We start from the raw sequence: 23925 nt of genomic DNA on the forward strand, positions 1-23925 counted from the left end.
AGAGCACCCGGAAGTGGCAACAGCCAGGACAAAGTACTGCAAGAACAGACTGACTCTTCAAAATAAAATCAAGAAAGCCAAGGCACAGTCCTGGGAAATATTCATCTGCAGCTTGAAGAACAACCCATGGGGCAAACCCTATCAGATAATCAGAAATTTGATCAAAGAGAAGAAACAGCCACCAATCATCACCAAAGATGCCGCTTCAGCAACACTAGATGCACTCTTCCCTGAAGACAAGTCAGAGCTATGTCTACAAAGAAGAAATGAAGATATCATGGACCCAGAAAATCCTGATACTTCCATTGGTGTTCCAATAACATACATAACACAGCCAAACGGCGATACATACGACATGCACACACAGAAGCTAGTCGCATTCAGACCAGTCACAGTAGAGGAAATCACGAAAATAACAAACGACCTCAACAACAAAAAGGCACCCGGCAGAGACAATATGAGCGCGCCTATATGTAAATCTATAGTACACGCGAACCCACAGCTGATCACAAAAATCATGAACTCGTGCCTAAGAACAGGATACTTCCCCAAACAATGGAAGGTACAAAAAGTGATCCTAATCAAGAAGCCGAACAAACCGGACGGCGTACCAAGCAGTTACAGACCACTTGCCTTACTAAGCACCTGGGCAAAGATACTGGAGAGACTAATCAAAAACAGAATGGAAGAACACTTGGAGACTAATCCGCTGCACAAAAACCAATTTGGTTTCCGTAAGAACAGAGGATTCATGCCATCACTGCAGCAACAAACTTCCGTGACGCTGCCACAAAGAAAGCACACTACACAGCGATCGTAACATTGGACGTCAGGAATGCGTTCAACTCGGTGACATGGAAGGCCATTAAAGATGCAATAACAACGAAAGGTTTCCCTGCAAACCTACAGAAAATCTTATTCAATTATCTGTCAAATAGATCGCTGATTTACGAACCACAAAACAAATCTTACACGATTAAAAGAGAGATTCACCGCGGAGTGCCTCAGGGGGCTATAATAGCACCGCCGATGTGGAACATCGCATACGACGACATATACAAACTGGAAATACCCAAAACCGTCAACATCATCACCTACGCAGACGACGCAGCACTATTGGTTTCCAGTAGAAATCTAGAAAAAATGAAAAACGATATCAAAACGACAATAGATACAATAGAAAGATGGATGGGCACCAAAGGACTAGTGCTAGCGAAGGAAAAGACGGAGATGACCCTACTAAATAGAAAGAGAATAGACTCACCGTTTGAAATCAAACTCAGAGAGGACGTAATCATTACACCAGCAGAGAGTATCAGATACCTTGGAATCTACCTCGGAAAAAATAATAGGTACTTCACGCAAGTTGAGAAGAGCACGTCTAAGGCAACAAACGCTGCAAACTACCTAGCACGCCTGACACCGAACATAGGAGGTCCAGGAGCACCGGCCCGATACTTGTACTATTACGTGTTCGAATCCATAGTAATGTACTCCGCAACTACATGGGCCAAGGCCATTGAGGTTAGGAGGAACTGCAGACTCCTACAACAATCGCAAAAACTGGCTTTAGTAAGAGTGGTGCAAGCGTATAGAACCACCCCTCTAATATACCTGAATATACTTACTGGAATCCCGAACATAATAGAGACAATCAAAGAGAGACACAAGCTCGCAACATGGGAACTTCAATTCCTAGAGGGATCAGAACCGCCGAACACCCACCTTCAGCCAAGAATACCAGGTCCAGCTCTGAGAACTCGAAGAAACATCAGAAGAAGGATAGTAGAACACCAAATTGTTTCAAACAACGAACACAACAATCAACCAAACACACCACGGACAACCAACGAGGGAACACCGCAAGGAAATACAACACCGACAACAGTAATCTTACAAGACCGCCAGGATCAATTAAAAGGACAAAGGAAAAGACAGAGAGAAAGAGAAAGATTAAATACTCTCAGAAACCTACAGGAGAAATGGGATAAAGAATTCTCATCTAAGCTCCTCTATGAGTGGATTCCGGACATGGGAAAATGGCTCTCCGTCCAGCGTCAAAATATCAACCACTACACGATACAACTCCTCACAGGACATGGAATCTTTGCAAGCTACCTGCATAAAATAAACCGATGCGCTACGGACAAATGCTGGTTCGAATGCGACGCACAGGATACACCAAGACACACACTAACAGAATGTCCCAGATGGAAAGCGGAAAGAGAGGAATTCTGCAAAAAGCATGATATTACCCACCCGTACGACATCAAAAAATTCTCTGATGTTATCCACAAGTCCGACGAAGCCTGGAAGGAATTCCAAAACCTATGCAGCTACATTATGAAGGATAAACAACAAACAGAAAATAACAGACAGAGAAAAGAACGCAGGGAAAGATTCGAGGAACTAAACAGCAGACACAGTAACCACACTAGCAATAACACTGCAACAGGACCGACAGGAACCAACTAAACCGGAACTCCTCGCCAAATACGAAACGCTGACCAACAATCTCAGAACACACAAACAGGCAAACAAATTGCAACAACCGAAACACGTGCGAACAGACGCCAAAGAAGTACAAGATGACGCCACCACCAACATAAACGACAACATGGCAGCCGTAAAACCGCAAACCAATCAAAACGAAGTAAACATAGATCTTACAGACACCAGAGGGCAAAACGCTAATGCAAAATAGAAACGTCAATATTAAAAGTAAACAGAACATAGTAGAAGGATAACCAACTACAACGAACACATCGCACACGGAATAAGCACTGAAAATATAGATGATAGATATCCAATTCGGAAGGAAAACCAAAACGGCTATAGAACGCCAGATAACACAGACTAAATGGACTACAGAAAGGATACAAGAAGGGGAAACCGGTGGTACATGTAATACAAAACACAACAAAGAAAATAGTCACTAACCACGCAACAAACACACGGAAACGAACGCAACAACCAAATAGGACCACAGGATACGAAGAAAGAAGAGATAGCGACGCATAAGAAGAAGAAGACGACGTAGAGTCGACCCATAAGAAGTAAAAGATGACGTAGAGTCACCACAGAAGAAGAAGAAGACACAGAGTCGGACAACAACAACGGAGGAACCCCAGGTCAGGCTGAAGTATAATCTTCGGATAGTTCCGGTCGGATCTTCCCAATGGTAAGTGGAGGATCTCCAGTGTAGGGTGAGTGTTAGTGGGTATACCCCGTGACACTGTGTATCGCACTACCCCGCAAAGCGTCACCCAGGGCATTGCACGTGCTCCTTGACATTTTCAAGGTCACAGCTGAGGGAGTCCCACACACCCCGGGGTTGTGATGATCCCGGGGCATGTACATAAAGTATTAAACACCCTATACAATAAACAATAAAAAAAAAAAAAAACGTACCATCCCTATTGTCCTATACCTTCATTAAGAAACTTTCTAAAAGAAGGACAGACGACGTTTTCGAACGGTTACCCATCGACTCTGCGTACCAATCTGCAGGAAAAACTAAACATGTGATTGCCATAAATCTTTAAGCGGTCCTTCTCGTATCCTATTTTTCGTCTAACCGTCCCTTCGTTTTCGTAAACGTGCTACAGCGTGCATTTCGAATTTCGACACTCTAAATGCCCTTCCTAAATTCTTTAGAAAAATCTTACGGAAAATCAGTGTCGTTCGAGCCGCGGTAGAGAGAACATCTCCAAAGACTTGTCAATTTACAGCTAACGGTTGCTATTAGCTGTGTTTTTGATAGTGATATTTAAATTAATCACTAGACTGCGGATCTTTGTGTAAAATGTAAGTTGGCTGCCGCTATTTCAAGGGACAGGAGCCAGACGGATATTTGATTCTTACTGTGATCGTTTTAAGAAGTTGAAAATAATACATTGGTGTTTTGAAATTACTTTAATCTCTCTACTGTCTTAAAATTCACCTACTCATGTTTGCTACAAATGCATGAAATCCGCAGTCTAGTGATTGCATTACATGGATTACCTGATTGTTGTGATTTATGCAGCAGTACAAGGGATATGGCAATTATTATTAGTGCATAACTATGTGTTGACAAATGTGAACAGTGATTGTGAGTGTGGAGAAATTTCAAGGCATCTGTGTGAAATAAACATACGAATTATTTATCGAATCGAAAGTCACCCAGGTGACAAATGCATGAAATCCGCGGTCTCTAGTGATTGCATTACCTGATTGTTGTGATTTGTGCAGCAGTACAAGGGATATGGCAATTATTATTAGTGCATAACTATGTGTAGACAAATGTGAACAGTGATTGTGAGTGTGGAGAAATTTCAAGACACACATTTCGAAGCAGCAAATGGAATTACGGCTGAATAAGTGAGTTTTTAATACAATCAGTTTCTGCTTCTTCTCTTTTTTTACGATTGTCTCGTCAACTAAAGCCAACCGCCAAATAGTCTAAAGAGAAATGTTGTTCAGAATAATGGTCTTGACCACATATCCAAAGCTCATTGAAATCGGATAGAATCTAGTAGTACATCGATCCCATGGATTTACAAGTAAAGTTTCTCGCGATAATCTCGTAAACTAAAGCCGATCGCCAAAAAGTCTAAAGAGAAATGTTGTTCAGAATAATGATCTTGACCACATATCCAAAGCTCATTGAAATCGGAGAGCATTCACATAATCGAGAAACTCTTGTTCGTTGCGATATCACGGCGTACCACCGACACTCGCTTGCCGGCGCGGCGCGGCGCGGCGGGCCAAGGCGCGCTCTGATTGGTCCGTGTTTTTCGTTAATAACTCCTAAACAAAGCCGCAGTTGACATTGGTGCAAAGGAAAATGTCTCTTAGAATGGTCTCAGGAACCTCCCATTTCCGGGACTTACACTTAGTTTGGGACACCCTGTATACGCTACGGGAAAGGATGACTGGCGTGGGCGTTCAAATAACAACTATTCAGTTATTGCCAGTGAAGCCGTCCGCCAAGAGTGAGATTTATTAATGAACTCTACGAACTGAACACTCAGAGCGTCACATAACACAATCAAATACAATACGATACAATAAAATATAATAAACAAATACACACACACACACCAAAATAAGCAAACAAATACTCAATATATGTCACTGTCATTGCCGCTATTCTCAGTTTCACCAGCGAGCAAGGTTCCAGGTGATTTTTTTGGTATTTCTTCTCTATTGTACATTTAGTAATAGGTTCGATACGCGGCAATAACCTAAAACTTGTAATATGTCATTTGTCATTGTTGCCTCCCCATCGCGCAAGCGCCACGCGTCGTCATTCGCCCCACTTGATCCCCGTTGCGCAAGCGCAACGTGTCTCCCATGCGCCTTACTCGATCCCCGTCGCGCTTGCGCATATTGCTGGTCATCAGAGAAGGGGTACTGTATTCGCCTCGCGAGTCTTAACGTCGGACTCGTCTGGTCACTCTGTGTTCTACCACAGGCCGAGCAATATCCTTCTGCGCGACCGATTGCGGGAACGAGTGTGGAAGAAAGACGAGTCTTTTGAGGATTATTTCCACGATAAAATTGTAATGGCGAACCGTATACCGATAGATGACGAGGTTGAGCTAGTCGATCATATCATCGAGGGCATTCCAGACAGGTCTCTGAGGTAGCAGGCAAAGATGCACTGTTTCACGACCCTGGATAAACCTGATCAACGTTAAGAATCAGGGTGTCTGCACTAAAACTAATGCCGGGAATACAGCAATACTCGTGGAAGATGCGACGTTCTGCAAGTGGTAGTAGGTAATATATGGGGGTTCTGGGCCACTTCCCATTTCAGGCGGTTCTGAGAAACTTCCCAATTCACGGGAGAGCGGCACCGCAGAGCGCTATTGCACAAGCATATATGAAAGTTGATACTCCTTTGGTATCGCACAAGCATTACGTCATCTAGGTCAAGGGCAGAGCTGCTGAGTCATACCCCTTCTTTCTTGCGTCATCTAGACCCAAGGGCAGAGCTGCTGAGTTATACCCCCCCCCTTCTTTCTTACGTCATCTAGGCCAAGGGCAGAGCTGCTGATTCATGAGATACCGCCCCCTTCTTTCTTACGTCATCTAGGCATCACCCTTATCTTTAAGGGTAGCAATGAATAAATAGGACACGATGGAATGTGAATTGTAGTCTTTGCAAACGTTCCATCGTTGCAAGCGTTTGCCGTGGCAAACAGGTTATTTAATATTCATAATTAAAAACGGGGGAACGTTATATTGCAAAGTGCAATTATATTTTGAGAACTGGAAATTTAGAAAATCAAAGTTGAAAGGAATATTTTTGTCAATAACAGTGCGGTAGCAAGATGATTGAAACGTGGAAAAAAATGTTGAGGTGTTTGACAAGCATGTCAATGCTGGTGAAAACTATGGACGAGTATCACGAATGGCATCGCTCGTACATCGAGTCTCTGCAGTGCTGCATCAATTATCTATCAAGTGCAAAGGATGAATTGTCGGGAAGCAAGAAATCTAGATTAACATCAACTATGTGTCGTATGAAAACTTTGAACGTTTCGTTGCACAAACGTATTTCCTCGCCACACACCGGTAGAGGTTTATATGATCGCGGCGGTGCGAGAGCCTCGACGCTCCGTTGGGAAAATGTTGAGTCGGCGTTTAAAAGTCACATATAGACCGGCATCGTTATCAACGTCGAACATATCGATCCTAAACAATTTTTACAGCATGCGAAACGAACAGTTACAGGACGCGTTACAGAATTTTTAAACGCGCATTCATCGCTGAAAGCTAGCGTGACGTTGGAGGCGGAATTCATGCAGCACGCCAACGAGGTTTCCGTGGAAAGTTTCGGCACGCGAAACGTTGCATTGTTTCGGACGAGCAATCTACGACAGTGGTATCATATAGGAACAGCTACAGACAGGTACATACAGGTACAGGTACAGGAACAGGTATAGACAGGTACAGGAACAGCTACAGACAGGTACAGACAGGTACAGGTACATCTTGTACAGTATGCAGTATGACGATTGCTATCCATGGATTTCCCTCAAGGACCGTCGACACGTTTCTTGCCAGTATTTCGGACTCGTTCTCTATTTACCTTCTCCTTCAAGGTCTCGTTGATATCAGTTGATTTCATATTTTCGTTTGCATCGTATCGAATGCCTTGTATCGAAGCCAGTATTTCAGACTTTATCGTTTCTTTAACGGTTTTCAGGTCTTTGATCAGTTTTTCATTCTGTTCAGCTAATATTTCATACTTTATCGTCTCTTTAACGGTTTTCAGTTCTTTGACCAGTTTTTTCACGATCTCGGATTCGAGCTTCGCGTTAAGCGTGTCCACGTATACTTTGGTTGCAACATGATCGTTTGCCTCAGGATTCGCCACGCGTCCGATCCTCGTACCTTTCGCATCGTACAATTTAGCGTCATCATTCAAACATTATCATGCACATAACTTTTAAAAACGCCGGGATAGAAAATCGAAGAAACATTTGACTCGGGTTTGTTCGCATCGCGAAACACCATACCAAATTTGTCGATAAATATTGTTTCAAGTTAGTCTTCTTCTTCGCTTATCGTCAACTCGTGTCGCTTGCACAACCGTTTGACCTGCTCTTCAATCCACAGTATTCGTTGAAATATCTCATCCAGTTTTATCCATAGACTTTGAAATCTCAAGTTCCAGCTTTCACCGTTGTCGTCCCCCGAGGATCGTACGACAATGGTAAACTCGTTCACACGATACATGAGTTCGCGCCACAGGTACCACCAGGGTATAAATTGTCGGAAACGCCTGCGCTAGTCATGTAGCTTCCGATCGTTGCACGAGTAATTGACGATTTAACCATTCGCATAGTTGATCAATCCGGACGTTTGATTGATTTTCGAGGTGAAGAAATCACGGTGCGACTACACGTGCGACGAAGCAATGCTAATTCATAATACGGCATTCCATACGTTGAACAACAGCATCAGCAACAACAGCAAGAAACTAACCGCAGAAAAAAGGTTGCCGATTCATAAGAAATTAACCGTGGAAAACGCAAAGTATCTACGATCTTTGGGATTTATTGTTAAAAAGTGAGAGAAAAGAATCATGTTTGATGACATTTTGAACATCTCCGAAGCGCCGATCTTCGACAATCGCATAACGAAGATTGAGCTGCACACATACAATCCGTATGCCAACACAACGTTTAAAAACAGCGATGAGATAAGGATACCCATTCAACAACAAGACCTATACACGCTCCCGTGTAAAAGCTTCCTATACATTGAGGGAAAACTTAGTTTACCAGGAAAACTCGAATTACCGGTTGAAGGAGAATCCCACATCGATACGACGACTCTCGAGAACAATGCTGTTGTGTTTATGTTTGAGGAAATACGCTACGAATTGAATGGAGTGGAAATCGATCGGTCCAGAAATCCTGGTGCGACAACAACTTTGAAGAATTATGTGAGTCTGTCTAGAACGAGAAGCAGCGCATTGTCCAACGCTGGTTGGCTGTATGATGATGATGGACAGAAGCAGACTGCAACGGCCACGGCTGCAATATATTTCAACTTTTGCGTAACTATGAGTGTTTTATTAGGCTTCTGCGAAGACTACAAACGCATCGTGATAAATGCTCGGCACGAATTAATTTTGATTCGCTCGCGTACCGACGCGAACGCGTTGTACAGTCCTTCCAACAACGCGAAACCTATTCTGAATCTGTACAAAATTCAATGGCGAATGCCTCACGTCACATTGGATGAAGTACATAAGCTGTCCATGCTACAGATTTTAGACAGCGACAGACCGATCGACATGACCTTTCGATCGTGGGATCTGTACGAATATCCTCTACTACAGACGACTACGAAGTATACATGGGCGATAAAAACGGCTCTACAAATGGAAAAACCGCGATACGTGATATTCGCTTTGCAAACCAATCGAAAGAACAACTTAACGAAAACGACTACACGATTCGATCATTGCGCATTGACAAATATTCGACTTTACTTGAACTCGGAAACCTATCCGTACGATGATCTAAATATCGATTTCGAGAAAGGTAAATACGCGTTGCTCTACGACATGTATGCAAAATTCCAAGAATCATACTATGGAAACGGTGAAGCGCTACTCGACGTCACGGATTTCTTGCAATACGGTCCGCTCGTCGTTCTCGATTGTTCCCGACAAAACGAAGTGTTAAAAAATGCTACGGTTGACGTGCGAATCGAATTTGAATGTCGAACTGACGTCCTCCCCCCATCGACAACAGCCTACTGCTTAATAATACATGACCGCATCGTGGAATACAATCCACTGACGAACATTGTTCGAAAAATTACTTAAAAATGCTTGTACAGATAAAAACAAAACTTTATCAAAAAAAAAATTATGTGAAAGATCTTTTTTTATTTAAAAAACAATCCTCCTCCTCCTACTCATACAATTAAACTCATATTAACTTCCCGATTTTATAGGGAAGTTATTGTAATGACCCCGAAAATCGAAAATCGATTTTTTAGCAGATCTTCACGTTTCATGGTCATTGCAGTCATTTTAGACTATTTTCAGCAAAATGTTCGTATGTGTGTGTGTGTGTGTGTGCGTATGGCCGTTTCTATGTAATCAAATTTTTCGTTAACGTTTTCAGAAAAAGTAACAACGCGATCAGGATGATGAATGATGCAATCGATGTGCCCCGCTGTAAGTTAGAGCTGATTAGATTTTGGTCCATTTTGGTCAAGTAGTTTTTTAGTTTTTTTTAGTTTTTTCGAAAGAAGTTGATTTAAGAATGCAATTTATACGAGAGAACGGAAAGTTTCCACCGAAGAAACAAACGTAATTACACAAAAAAAATTTTTTCTATTTTTTCAAAATTAAAAAAAAAATTTAAGAAAAAATTTTTTTTTGTACCTTACGATGATGTTTCCGCTTACAATAATCGAAAATTATCCCAATGCAAGAGTGAGTTAATCATCTCTACTCCCGAGAATACATTTTGAAAGAATATCGATGAAAGTACAAAAAAAAATTTATATTACAATCTTTAAAAAAACAATCAGTTCAAAACGAATTATTAACGCAAATTAAATTGAAAATTAATATAAACTATATGATAATTATTAATAACATTGGTGTTGAAAACGGATTGGTTAATCTAGCACACATGCGGAATATTAAAATTTATTACTTTTCAAGAAAATACTAAAATTCCGTCTATATTGTGGTTAGATTTTCAATTGGCCAGAGTAGGAGCAATAACCCTCTAGTTTTATTTGGTGTGTGACTCTCCACGAGCCACACAAAGAACTTCCCGATTCGTTAGTTGCAGTGTATTATTACCATTATTAAGTGTACGTTTTAAGAAGATTATACGTTTTCAGGGAAATTCAATAGTTTTCTACTTATCAAAATGTTTGCTATATGGCGTCGCATTAAACCAACATCGTATGCTCGTTGCTCGCTTGGTTTCTTGTTATAGCATACTAATGCTGCAAAATAAATTGTCTTAATTAGTATTTCGCAAACGATACAACTCCTCATTCTCCGGGTTTGCAGTATTGGTCTTGGTTTTCTTCGATACTGTTAATTTAAATTGTCCCAAAATATATAAACCGCGCTCAATTTTGAAACTCTGCTCAGTGCTACATACAACTTTTATGAATCGTAATCGCTTCAGCAGGAACCACTGGAAATTGACTACGTGTGATTTGATATTTTTCCTCATTCGACATATGAACTTGATTCGATATTTTTATTATTGGTGTTAAATTTTGATGAATATTTGCATTTTTCATATAATCACGATAACGAGTTCTTACTTTCACTCGTACTCTGGCCAATTGAAAATCTAACCACAATATAGACGGAATTTTAGTATTTTCTTGAAAAGTAATAAATTTTAATATTCCGCATGTGTGCTCCATTAACCAATCCGTTTTCAACATCAATGTTATTAATAATTATCATATAGTTTATATTAATTTTCAATTTAGTCTCACAAGGGGAGTCCAGGGTAGTCGGAATCCGGATTTTCCTGAAACTTGCAGTATTTGAAGATGACATATCCAAGTTTAATTTAGCAAAGCAGTAACGCGCGCTTCTCAAGATTTCCCGAGAAAATGGCATTTGAAAATTCGGTTTACGCGTTCATAAGGAGTTCGCGTTAAGCTATGAACATGAAGCGCAGTGGCCGAGGGCGCTGCGAGAAAAACTGGTAATCAGTAGGTCGCTGGTTCGAGTCTTGCTGCCGACATTTTTTTTTTAATCTTTTTTCAGTTTTAATCCTAAAATTTATGAAATCTGCCATTAAACAATTATTTTTTAAATAGAAAATGCATGTTTTTTATTTGTGGGTATTGAAAAAAATCGAACATAAAAATAATACAGTGTTATATTTACTTTATTATTGCTCATTCTTTATTAATAAAAAAAATTACGTATTAGTATGACACGACCCAGAATGATACTCATCGTAAAAGCATGGGAAACAATAATTTTTTCGGCATCTAGCACACACTATAAACGGAGCGTTTGTACAGGAGCACGCCGTTTTCAAGAGTTCTATTGGAAAGCACACTTCATTAACATTCATATACCAGAGAAATTTTTATGAATGTTAATGAAGTGTGCTTTCCAATAGAACTCTTGAAAACGGCGTGCTCCTGTACAAACGCTCCGTTTATAGTGTGTGCTAGATGCCGAAAAAATTATTGTTTCCCATGCTTTTACGATGAGTATCATTCTGGGTCGTGTCATACTAATACGTAATTTTTTTTATTAATAAAGAATGAGCAATAATAAAGTAAATATAACACTGTATTATTTTTATGTTCGATTTTTTTCAATACCCACAAATAAAAAACATGCATTTTCTATTTAAAAAATAATTGTTTAATGGCAGATTTCATAAATTTTAGGATTAAAACTGAAAAAAGATTAAAAAAAAAAATGTCGGCAGCAAGACTCGAACCAGCGACCTACTGATTACCAGTCTTTCTCGCAGCGTCCTCGGCCACTGCGCTTCATGTTCATAGCTTAACGCGAACTCCTTATGAACGCGAACTCCTTATGAACGCGTAAACCGAATTTTCAAATGCCATTTTCTCGGGAAATCTTGAGAAGCGCGCGCTACTGCTTTGCTAAATTAAACTTGGATATGTCATCTTCAAATACTGCAAGTTTCAGGAAAATCCGGATTCCGACTACCCTGGACGCCCCTTGTCAGTTAATAATTCGTTTTGAACTGATTGTTTTTTTACAGATTGTAATATAAATTTTTTTGGTACTTTCATCGATATTCTTTGAAACTGTATTCTCGGGAGTAGAGATGATTAACTCACTCTTGCATTGGGATAATTTTCGATTAGTATAATCGGAAACATTAGCGTAAGGAAAAAAAAAATTTTTTTTTTAGTTAAAAAAATTTTTTTAAATTTAAAAAAAATGAAAAAAAAAAATTTTTGTGTAATTACGTTTGTTTCTTCGATGGAAACTTTACGTTCTTACGTATAAATTGCATTGTAGAATCAACTCCTTTCGAAAAAAACTAAAAATCTAAAAAACTACTTGACCAATATGGACCAAAATCTAATCAGCTCTAAGTTACGACGGGGCACATCGATTGCATCATTCATCATTCTGATCGCGTTGTTACTTTTTTAGAAAACGTTAACGAAAAATTTGATCACATAGAAACAGACATACGCACACACACACACACACACACATACGAACATTTTGCTGAAAATAGTCTAAAATGACTGCAATGACCATGAAACGTGAAGATCTGCTAAAAAAACGATTTTCGATTTTCGGGGTCATTACAATAACTTCCCTATAAAATCGGGAAGTTAAAAAAAACATTAGTAGCTATAGGTACTACTAGCCATGCGTACCACTAACCCTTTCGCAAGAGCAGTCCTATCCGCGAGCTCGCAAAGCGAGCTCGCAAAAACAACCTTACTCGCGAGCGAGCGAAGCGAGCGAGCAACAATAACCCTCATATTTATTGAACGAACCATGTCTGAACGTATGAAATATGATACCTCCTTCTTTCAATGTAAGAGAGATCAGTCACAATGTAAGAGGGATTTGTGAAAATGAAATTCATTGATTCAAACTTCGAGGGAGTTTCTACTCCTCTTTTTCAGAGTGGTATAGAGTTTCCCCTAATCTTTTTGCCGCAAGTAGAATTGTACCCTCGAACGTGTTTCATGGTTCTTATCCATATCGTTGCAAGAGGTGTGTTTCATAATCTGTAACAGCATTATTTCGCTGCTGATGCCGAGTTGTCAAGCTGAGAAACAGCTGAACACAATCCTAGATGCATCGAGAGAATTTCTACTTCACGTTTTTTTCCGGAGTGGTATAGAGTTTCTTCATTATCTTTTGATGCATGTGGGATTGTGTCCAGATGTTTCACGGTTCTTATCCATATCATTGTAAGAGGAGCGTTTCATAATCTGTAACAACATCCTTTTACGGTTGATGTCGAGTTGTAAAGTCGGAGGAATTTTGTCTTTCCCCTATGAGACTTTTCTAATCTAGCAAGCTGCAGTAGTGGCATTCTTTAACGGTTTGGAGTTGCCAAGCCGAAACATCTGGACACATCAGTTCTCTCGATTAGCACCGATTGAATTTCGCGAGTTAAGATTTCATTATCTACTGCAACGAAACGTCTTTTCTAATCTCACGAGATTTCGTTGCATCTTTTTCCAGAGGGGGTACATGTATAAAACAAGGGGTGTTGACGATGTCCAAGCACATTTCATCAAGATGTTTTATTTGATGATTGAGGGTGAAGTCTCTCTTAGCGGGTATTTGGAGTTGGTTGTAAGTATAAAGAAACAAATAATATTATATTTATTAAAAGATGTTATGTTCGCAGCTTCTCTTAATATACAGGGTGTCCCAAAACCCCTTCGACTCCGGGAAATGGGAGGTTCCTTACGTCATTTGAAGCAAATTTTCCTTTGCACCAATGTCAGCCGGGGCTTTGTTTAGGAGTTATTAACGAAAAACACGGACCAATCACAGCGCGACCTAGACGCGCGATGGCACGTTCAGCCAGGCGCGCCAGGAGACGAGCGTGGTGTAACGCCGCGATGCCGCAACGAACAAGAGTTTCTCGAGATTATGTGAATCTTCCCCGATTTGGATGAGCTTTGGATATGTTGTCAAGACCATGATTCTGAACAACAGTTCCTTTAGACTTTTTGACGGTCGCGGAAGAACTTTACTTGTCAATTCATATGGGTGGATCTTTTTACCCGACTTACGGCAACGTTACCCGAACGAGAGAAGAAGCAGAAACTGATTGTATTGAAAACTCACTTATTCAGCCGTAAATCCATTTGCTGCTTCGAAATGTGTGTCACTGGGTCACTCGGTGACGAACTGTACAGATGTCTTCAGGTATACGACAGTACCGAAAGCTAAGGGACGTACGGCCAGGTCGACGAACTGCACAGCCGGTGGTAGAAGGCCTAAGGGATGCGCGGTCAAGTCGACGATCCAGAATTTCACTTTCACTTTCGATTCGATAAATAATTCGTATGTTTATTTCACACAGATGCCTTGAAATTTTTCCACACTCACAATCACTGTTCACATTTGTCAACACATAGTTATGCACTAATAATAATTGCCATATCCCTTGTCCTGCTGCACAAATTACAACAATCAGGTAATGCAATCACTAGACTGCGGATTTCATGCATTTGCAGCAAACATGAGTAGGTGCATTTTAAGACACTAGAGAGATTAAAATAATTTCAAAACACCAATGTATTATTTTCAACTTCTTAAAATGATCACAGTAAGAATCAAATATCTGTCTAGCTCCTGTCCCTTGTAATAGCGGCAGCCAACTATCATTTTACATCAGGCGTGGGCAATTTTGCCTCAATTGAGGCAAAACTGTCCCCACCGTAGCGCCCACTGTCCCCCACCAGCATCTGTCGTTACTATGTAGGAAGGACGCGTTTCGCTTGTCGGAAGCAGTGCGCAGGCCTCGTGCATCGGAGCCACGAGGAGCGCCACCGAAAGGAAGCTTGCTGGGGGAAGCAGGCGTTTGAGGGGCTCCACCCGTGCCCACGCCTGTTTTACATAAAGATCCGCAGTCTAGTGATTGGATTAAATAATCGTTTAATTAGTTTAAGCAATTATTATTAGTGCATAACTATGTGTTGACAATTGTGAACAGTGATTGTGAGTATGGAAAAATTTCAAGGCATCTGTGTGAAATAAACATACGAATTATTTATCGATTCGAAAGTGAAAGTGAAATTCTGGATCGTCGACTTGACCGCGCATCCCTTAGGCCTTCTACCAGCGGCTGTGCAGTTCGTCGACCTGGACGTACGTCCCTTAGCTTTCGGTACTGTCGTATACCTGAAGACATCTGTGCAGTTCGTCACCGAGTGACCCAGTGACGCACATTTCGAAGCAGCAAATGGATTTACGGCTGAATAAGTGAGTTTTTAATACAATCAGTTTCTGTGCTTCTTCCCTCGTTCGGGTAAAGTTGCCGTAAGTCGGGTAAAGAGATCCACCCATATGAATTGACAAGTAAAGTTCTTCCGACCGACAAAAACTGTAAAGGGTAATGTTGTTCAGAGTCATGGTCTTGACAACATATCCAAAGCTCATCCAAATCGGGTAGAAGATAGTACATCGATCGATTTACAATTACAAGTTTTCATAATTATGTATCTCGTAAACTAATGCCGGCCGACAAAAACAGTAAAGGGAAATGTTGTTCAGAATCATGGTCTTGACAACATATCCAAAGCTCATTCAAATCGGGGAGGATTCACATAATCTCGAGAAACTCTTGTTCGTTACGGCATCGCGGCGTTACATTACGCTCGTCTCCCGGCGCGCCGGGCTGAACGTGCCATCGCGCGTCTAGGTCGCGCTCTGATTGGTCCGTGTTTTTCGTTACTAACTCCTAAACAAAGCCCCGGCTGACATTGGTGCAAAGGAAAATGTTGCTTCAAATGACCTAAGGAACCTCCCATTTCCCGGAGTCGAAGGGGTGTTGGGACACCCTGTATTTGAGAGGTTCTGCGTTGTAAATTTCAATGAAACGACAGCTCGACACCCATTTTGCCTTAACGAACCTCTGGATTTATTCACTATATTTACAATATATTACACTTGTTTGAACTGGAAGTTCTATCTCGAATCGAGTTAACCTATGCGGAAGACTGTATATCTTCAGAGAGAAATTGTATCTGAGTCGCTGTCCCCGGGGCAGCTCGTTCCTCACCTCGGTGGTGAGATTGAATAGTGGGGAAAATGGTACATTTTTTGGGGGAAAGAACATCTCATTCGTTGACTGACCCGAGGGAGGAGCCATTCCTATGCATCCCTATCGGCGGGGGAGGACATCCCCACCTCAAGCCAATCGCGGAAAGCAAATGTACAAACAAAGACGGTACTAGCAACGGACCCAGAGTCGTGTGACAACGAAAGGCCCAAGTGGCCAATACGTGCGTTTAATTTATGACTCCTTGTCTCACGCGGACGACGACCATCGACTTCGGGAACAATGCTTCTTTGAAAAACGTATTTTCCAAGGACTCGGCAGACAGAGTAATTTATCCGAAACTGTCAAGGAGTTGCGCTTAATGATGGTCCCGAAACCGATGGTCCAAGGGTGTGCAATTTGAGCCTCGGACCCTCATAAAAGATAAGAAAGTGCTGGCCTCCTCGAGACCCTTGTAGAAGTGTCCCAAGGACCAACGGTATTTTACATGGAATTTTCCATGCATGTCATAACAAAAGATTTTTTATTAACAAATATTATTACAGATTTTTAATACTGAAGAGGAACGAAACGCATTTATCCGAGGATGGCAGTACGCAATAAGGCGCAATATTGACGAGTGGAACGAGTTTTCCTCAATTGAGGTCCAATTAGATATGGTGAGTATAAAGTTAATAATTTTTTATATTTAATAATAATTAACACACACACACACTTAAAAATAATTTTTATATTTATTAATTAAAAAATGATTAATATTTAAAAACTTTTTGTTTAATTAATGATATTTAAGTAGTTACAGTACTGGACAAAATAAAGTACGCACCTCGAATATTTTTACAATTACGTCTATAACTTCGTAGTTTTTACAGATATAATAATTATGTATTTGCACAAAAAGAAGATTTTTTAGTCTACTTTTAAGTTTTAACAAAAATAATTTCAAAAACATTTAACATTTTTCAATAGACAGGTCCGTTACATTTATAAGGATATTTTCTTTGGACAAAATAAAGTACGCATGTGATAATAAGAGCCAAAATTGAGTTCTAATTGAGGACTAGTATTTTGTATGGCCGCCCTTCGCTCGTATGACCTCTTGCAAACGCCGAGGCATGCTTTCGACGAGATTCCGGATGTGCTGTTCGTCGATGTTTCCCCACGCCGTTTCCAAAGCTTCGAATAACTTGTATTTGTTCGTTACCGTACCCTTATTAACCTTCTAGTCCAAAATGGACCACAGATTTTCAATTGGATTTAGATCCGGCGATTGTGCTGGCCAATCTAGCACTTTGATCCTCGAAGCACGAAAAAAAGCAGCAGTTTTATGCGCGGTATGTTTAGGATCGTTATCTTGTTGGAAGATAAAGTCATCTTCCAGACCAATCTTTAGCAGAGACTCTTCTAAATTCTCGTTGAGGATGTCAATGTATTTGTCTGCTGTCATAATACCATCGATCTTGACGAGATTTCCCACACCCGACCACGCAAAACACCCCCACACCATAATACTGCCTCCTCCATGCTTGACAGTTGTTTGGACATTTTTATCCAGAAGCTTTTCGCCGGGCTTCAACCAAACCCGTGTTCGTTGTTTATGACCAAACAGTTCATACTTACTCTCATCACTCCAAATAACCTTTTTCCAGAAGTCCACTGGCTTATCGGCGTATTTTTTTGCAAACTGGAGACGTTTCAATTTATTAACTTTTCGAATTAAAGGGCGACGCTGTGCAAAACTGCTCCGCAGCCCAGCTTCCCGAAGTCTCCTGCGCACGGTTCGTTCAGAAATGTTGAGTTGCACATTTTCCTTGATCACACGACTAGTAACAGTCGGATTTTTCTTCGTCTCCCGGATAATTCTACGATCCTCGACTGAATTTGTCTTCCTCTTCCGTCCGCGACCGATGTTATCGGCTACTGTGCCAAGCTCTACAAATTTTTTGTAGATCTTTCTGACCGCTGCTTCACTAACATTGTATTTTTCACCGATTTTCCTATTGGAGAGACCCTTTTGCCGGTCGTCAACTATTAATTTTCTAATTTGTACGGAAATTTGTTTCGTTTCCATGTTATTCGCAATGGATTGATACAATCTTGCTTCGAAGAGCACTGATGGCTAACTGAAACTCTATTACTACGTTTATTTGTAAACATTCTTTTATCTCCAACTGCAAGGAAAGGTATCCTACATGCCATTATTGCTAAAAGTGAATAAACACTCTAGTGCGTACTTTATTTTGTCCAAGGAAAATATGACAACAGACGTAACGGGCTTGACTAATGTACGATGTTTCAGGTTTTGGGAATTATTTCTCATTGAGTTTAAAAGTAGACTAAGAAACCTTCTTTTTGTGCAAATACATAATTATTATATCTGTAAAAACTACGAAGTTATAAACGTAATTGTAAAAATATTAGAGGTGCGTACTTTATTTTGTCCAGTACTGTAATATCACAGAGTTTATTGTATATGTTGCCGGTTAGCACTGTCCGAATACATGTGGTAAATGCACAGGTTAATTGTACGTTCTCGCGATCCTCGTTTTGGTGTACGTCCTTAACGTTGTAAGCGAGTTTTATGTCTAAAGTAGCTCGCGTCCGCGGGGCTATTACAAAAGGAGAGGGGATCACGTGACCCCTCAGAATAAAGGCGGATTCACAGTACAATCCATAACGCAATTTACGTACAATTCTGAACACTTCTTTTCTTTCAGAATACCAATGAGCAATAATCAGTGCCGTAAAAGCGTCCAAGCGACCCTCAACCGGTTCGGTTTTCTTTGTTTTGCATCCAAACTCAGTTGCGCCTATGGCAGGTGCCTCTTTCGCCACACCCTTGTTACGACACTGGCAATAATGAGCTTAAAATAATGTCTTTAAAAAAAAAATGTAATACAATTTTTTTATAATAAAAAAATAATTTTTTAAAATTATGATTTATTTTATTTAAAAACAATCCCTCCTACTTCTCAATCTACTACTCAATCCTACTTAATATAATAAAATTTTTTTATAATAAAAGCATTTTTTGAATTAAGATGTATTTTTTCATTTAAAAAACAATCCTCATCCTACTTCTCAATCTGAAGCGCGACGCTCGGAATATAATGTTTTCATAGGACGCGTCTCAATACCTTTTTTTCTTTTTATAGATAAAAACTTCTCAATCGGTACTGTAATGCCCCCAACGAAGAGTATTGATCAAATTACTACAAATATATCGCTTATCGTCGTACGGGTTCAATGCTAATTTTATTTCCGACATCCAATACACGTGATGTCGTATAGACGCTATACAATGAGTGCTAACACTCTTTTCCGTATGATTATTAAAACATTCGAGATAGTCTTCGAAACTTATATCCCGAGCGGTAACGTTTGTCCTAATACCTTTGATCTTTTTAGTTTCGCAATCATCACGCACGCGAATCGCATACATTTTCGAACGAAGTCCTACGAACTCTGTCATGATTTTACCGCCATTCTCATCCTTCATCAATCCTAGCTGTTTCTTGTTTGCGATCGGAACACCGTAAACGTTGTTCTCTGTTTAATTACTGGTGTCATATCGATGGATATCACGTTTCAGCAGCGTCTCGTACGCGTCATCGCAAGTGATCTTATATATCAGACTGTCCGTGTCCGTGTATAAAATCTTACAATTTTGCTGGAATTTTGGATACATGTTGTTACGAGCCAGGGCCGCGAGTAGCACGAGTGGCCGGCGAAGGGTTATAAACCCAGGAATATGGTATCAATTTGTTAGTTAAGGTACGCGGACGAACCCAATGCGAAATTGGGGAGCCGCTAGGAATGTAGACAGTGAGGACGAACCTGACGCGAAGTCAGGGAGCCTCTAGGAATGGAATCAGATGCAGACGAACCTGAGGCGAAATCAGGGAGCTGCTGGGAAGGTGAAACTTCGTAAACGAACCCAATGCGAAATTGGGGAGTCACCAGGAAATGATGCGCAGACGAACCCGATGTGAAACCGGGGATCTGCTAGGAGGTTGTAGAACAGCGCGGACGAACCCAATGCGAAATTGGGGAGCCGCTGGGAGGTTGGATAAAAGCACAGACGAACCTGATGCGAAATCAGGGAGCTGTTAGAATGCGGACGAACCTGATGCGAAATCAGGGAGCCGCTAGGATGGTATAGTTTTCGTGGACGAACCCAATGCGAATTCGGGGAGCCACTAGGTAGGAAAAATCTCTATTTGGATAATTGGTAAGGCGCGAACGAACCTGATGCGAAATCAGGGAGTCGCTAGGATAGTTAGTAGGCCTCGTAACTAATATAATCTAAATGATACAACCCGAGCGGTAAGGTTGTATCGTGTGGGAACGTTCAATTACTATATAAGGATTTTGGACGATAATTATAGGTTCAATGAATTTGCTCTAATTACCAATAACACAAATACATTCTACTTATAAAATTCTGTAGTACAAGTGTGTATTAGGGTGGTCCAAAGCTATACCTGTGAAAATTTTTTATCGAGATACAAAGCACCGCACCCCCCAGAATTGTTCCTTTAGGGGAGAAAAAAATTTGTGCAAAGTTTGAGATCGATCGAAAAAAAGGATCACGTGCCTCAAAGCGACTGAAAATTTTGAAAATTGTGAAATTCACCTTAACTATGGAACATGGCACATCGTTGGATTTGTCTTTTTTTTCTGAATAGGAATATGGAAAAATTATATGACTCCCTTTAAATAATAATAACAATGACCTTGAAATTTCAAAAATATGATTTCCAAAAAATTTTTTTATTTTGCCATTATATTTATCTTATTGAACAATGCAAATTTCTCCTCTGACATTTTTTGGTACAATCACAAGTAACAGAGATATTTAAATATCTACATCAAAATGTAGCATATTTTGACCGATGGTGTTATATGTAATGTAAGTATATAAATGTAAGTTATATGTAATATTTACATATTTTTCGCCAAGGTAGTTTTATTTATATCAGAATATTTAGACACAAACTACGTTTATCACCCGTCAATTGCGTTTTGGTATTTTTAAATAACAAACTAGAAATGTTGATTGAAGAAATTTTATTTTGTTCAATGAATACGAACAGACTGACATAATTGTTCGCTCCCTCGACATTTATATTGTTCCCCACTCTTATCAACTACCTGAGATTCGTGGAGAAGGGCTCGAGCATTCGCTTGTTATTGTTTACTTTAACCGCCGTCCCAGGTATACAAATTCCTAGGCTCGTCCTTGCATGCCACCACATGCGTAATGACTTTCGCTAGACGGTTATTGCTTTATGTTCACAATTGTATTTCTTTTCCTTTTGTCTTCCTGAACCTCGCGACTCTTTGTAGCCTGGCGGCCCCGGATCCACCTTTCGGTTTCCCCGTGCTCGCTAGTAACCTTCATGTGAGATATTCACCAAATCGAGGTTTTTTGCGGCCTAAGGTAGACACATCGTGTCTACCTTTACACGCTATCGGCTTGGAATGCAACAAACGCTTTCGCGCAGTCGCCAGTGTCGACGAGATTCAGGTGCATCTCCTACGCATTATACATGATTTCGTACCAATCGACCAGCAGTAGCTTTTCTCCACTAATCCCTTACAAATTTATCACACTTCATATTTCGTGATACTCTCGTATACATGAGTCCACCGTTGAGAAAATTATAAATGTATTTCTATCCGTAACAAGAATATTGCTGACGGTAATCTTTTACAATTTGTAGTATCATGTGTTTTTCTTCCTCACTACGCGCTAAAATTTGGTTATAGTCCTGCATTAACTTAACAGCTCTTTCTGCTTTATCGTTAACCACTGGTGAAGCTTTAACGATATCTAAACCTATTTTATAAGATGGTTCATCTTGCCAAACTATAGGATCTTTTTCTAAAAATTCTGCCGATATGCCAAATCTACTAAAAAACTTCCGACTTTCGTCTGTTATAAAATATGAAATATCCTTCTCCATATGGTCGGTTACATTACTTGGTAGGAGAGACTTCCGTTTCCGGTTGTGTGAGAGATTGTGGTAGGTAATTAGCTGTGCGTGATTTTGGTGTGCTAGAGTGGAGTGGAAAGAAGTGCGAGTGCTGAAAACTGCTGAGAGGGGTTAGGAGATCTAGGGATAGGTGGGAGAGAAAGGGATAAGGCTGTGGGAGTGAGAGAAAAAGCAATAGGAAAGGGATAAGTGAACGGAGAGAATAGGTTAGGTTGGTGTGGAGATAGACAGGTGGGCGCGGGAAAAGAGAGTAGGAGGAAGGTGGCGCGATCTGGAGAGAGAAAAGTAAAATAGGTGACAGGTAGAGTAAGAAGCGGGAACTTTTGAAAAGAAGTAAGAGGGAAAAAGTTGAAAGTGTAGGAAAATGGGCGAGAGAAGAGGGGTAGAAAAGGGGATAGAGAGGGAGGAAGCGAAGGGTAGATTGGGGATGATCATGAGGGATGGTAATATAGAGCGGTGGTTCAGCTCTGAAAGTGTGGACTCCGTGGGGAGGAAAAGGGGGTTTGAGAACGTAGAGGAAGGGGAGGAGGATGTTAACGCAATTTTTAAAAAAAGCGATAATACGAGGAGGTCTCCGCAAAAAGATAACAGGGGCGAGGGAGGAAATTATAAAGAAAGGGAAGAAATGTTTAGAGGGCTAATGGGGGAGGTGAGGAAGATGAGGGATGAGATGAGGGGGGAAAGGGAGGAAGGGAAATTGTTAATAGATGAATGGAGGAGGGAAAGGGAAAAATGGAGGGAAGAGAGGAGGGAGGAAGAACTAAATAGGGAAAGGATGAGGAATTGGTTAGAAGGCTTAGAGGGAAGGGTAGTAAAGGTAGAGGGGAGAATAGAGGAGCTAGTGAGGGAGGAGGGGGAAGGGGGTAGGAGGGAAAAAGCAGATATGAGAATAGATCGTATAGAGGGAATATTGGGAAAAGTGGAGGAATGGATAGGGGAAAAGGAAAGGGGGGGAAAAGAGGCGGGGGAGTATGGGGCAAGGGGAGAAATAAGTATAGATGAGAATAGGAAAAGATTAAGGTTATTAGAAATTAAGCAGGACAAGAGGGATAGAGAGGAGAAGAAGAATAATATAGTAATAAGGAGGATAAAGGTGGAGGGTAGGGATATAAAAGTAGAGGTTAAAAGACTGTGGGAAAAGATGGAGTTGAAAGAAGAGGGTATTAATGAAATTAGGAAGATAGGGAAAGTAGGTAAAGACGGGAGGGGAATGGTTCTGGTGAAGCTGTCAAGTAGGGAAACTAAAAGAAGGGTAATGGAGGGGAAGAAAAAGCTTAGGGGGCAAGAGGAAAGGGTAGAGGACGATTTAACAGAAGAGGAGAGGAGGGCAAGGTGGAAAATTGAAAGGGCAGCTGAGAAAGAAAGGAGGGAGGGAAAAAATGTTCAGATAGGATACATGAAGTTATGGGTAAATGGGAAGGTGAAAAGGTGGGATGAGCTTGAGGAAAAATTGATAGAGGGGCAGGGAAACGAATAGGGAAGGAATCAGGGGAGGGTGGGGATAAGAAGAAGAGGGAAGGGCATAAGATTAGTTTCTGGAATGTGGCAGGGCTGTTAAATAAAAATAAGGAGTTTTGGAAAGGGATTGAAGATTGGGATGTAGTAGTTTTGATGGAGACGTGGCTGGAAGAGAAGGGGTGGGATAAAATCAGGGATAGGCTCAC

The 23925-nt window shown here is 40.7% G+C and overlaps 1 long non-coding RNA gene across 1 annotated transcript in view; it reads left to right on the forward strand.

Annotated features, from left to right (window-relative positions):
• The window catches only part of LOC143217505 (uncharacterized), a 127787-nt gene extending 107012 nt beyond the window's left edge, over positions 1-20775 (forward strand). Inside the window, exons 2-4 of the long non-coding RNA XR_013010829.1 lie at positions 13709-13822; positions 16808-16921; positions 18980-20775. This is a non-coding gene — a long non-coding RNA (uncharacterized LOC143217505). The remainder of the gene's footprint in view (positions 1-13708; positions 13823-16807; positions 16922-18979) is intronic.
• Positions 20776-23925: the final 3150 nt, after the last annotated feature.

This window comes from Lasioglossum baleicum, chromosome 17 (assembly GCF_051020765.1).
Source record: "Lasioglossum baleicum chromosome 17, iyLasBale1, whole genome shotgun sequence".
NCBI classification, from domain to species: domain Eukaryota; kingdom Metazoa; phylum Arthropoda; class Insecta; order Hymenoptera; family Halictidae; genus Lasioglossum; species Lasioglossum baleicum.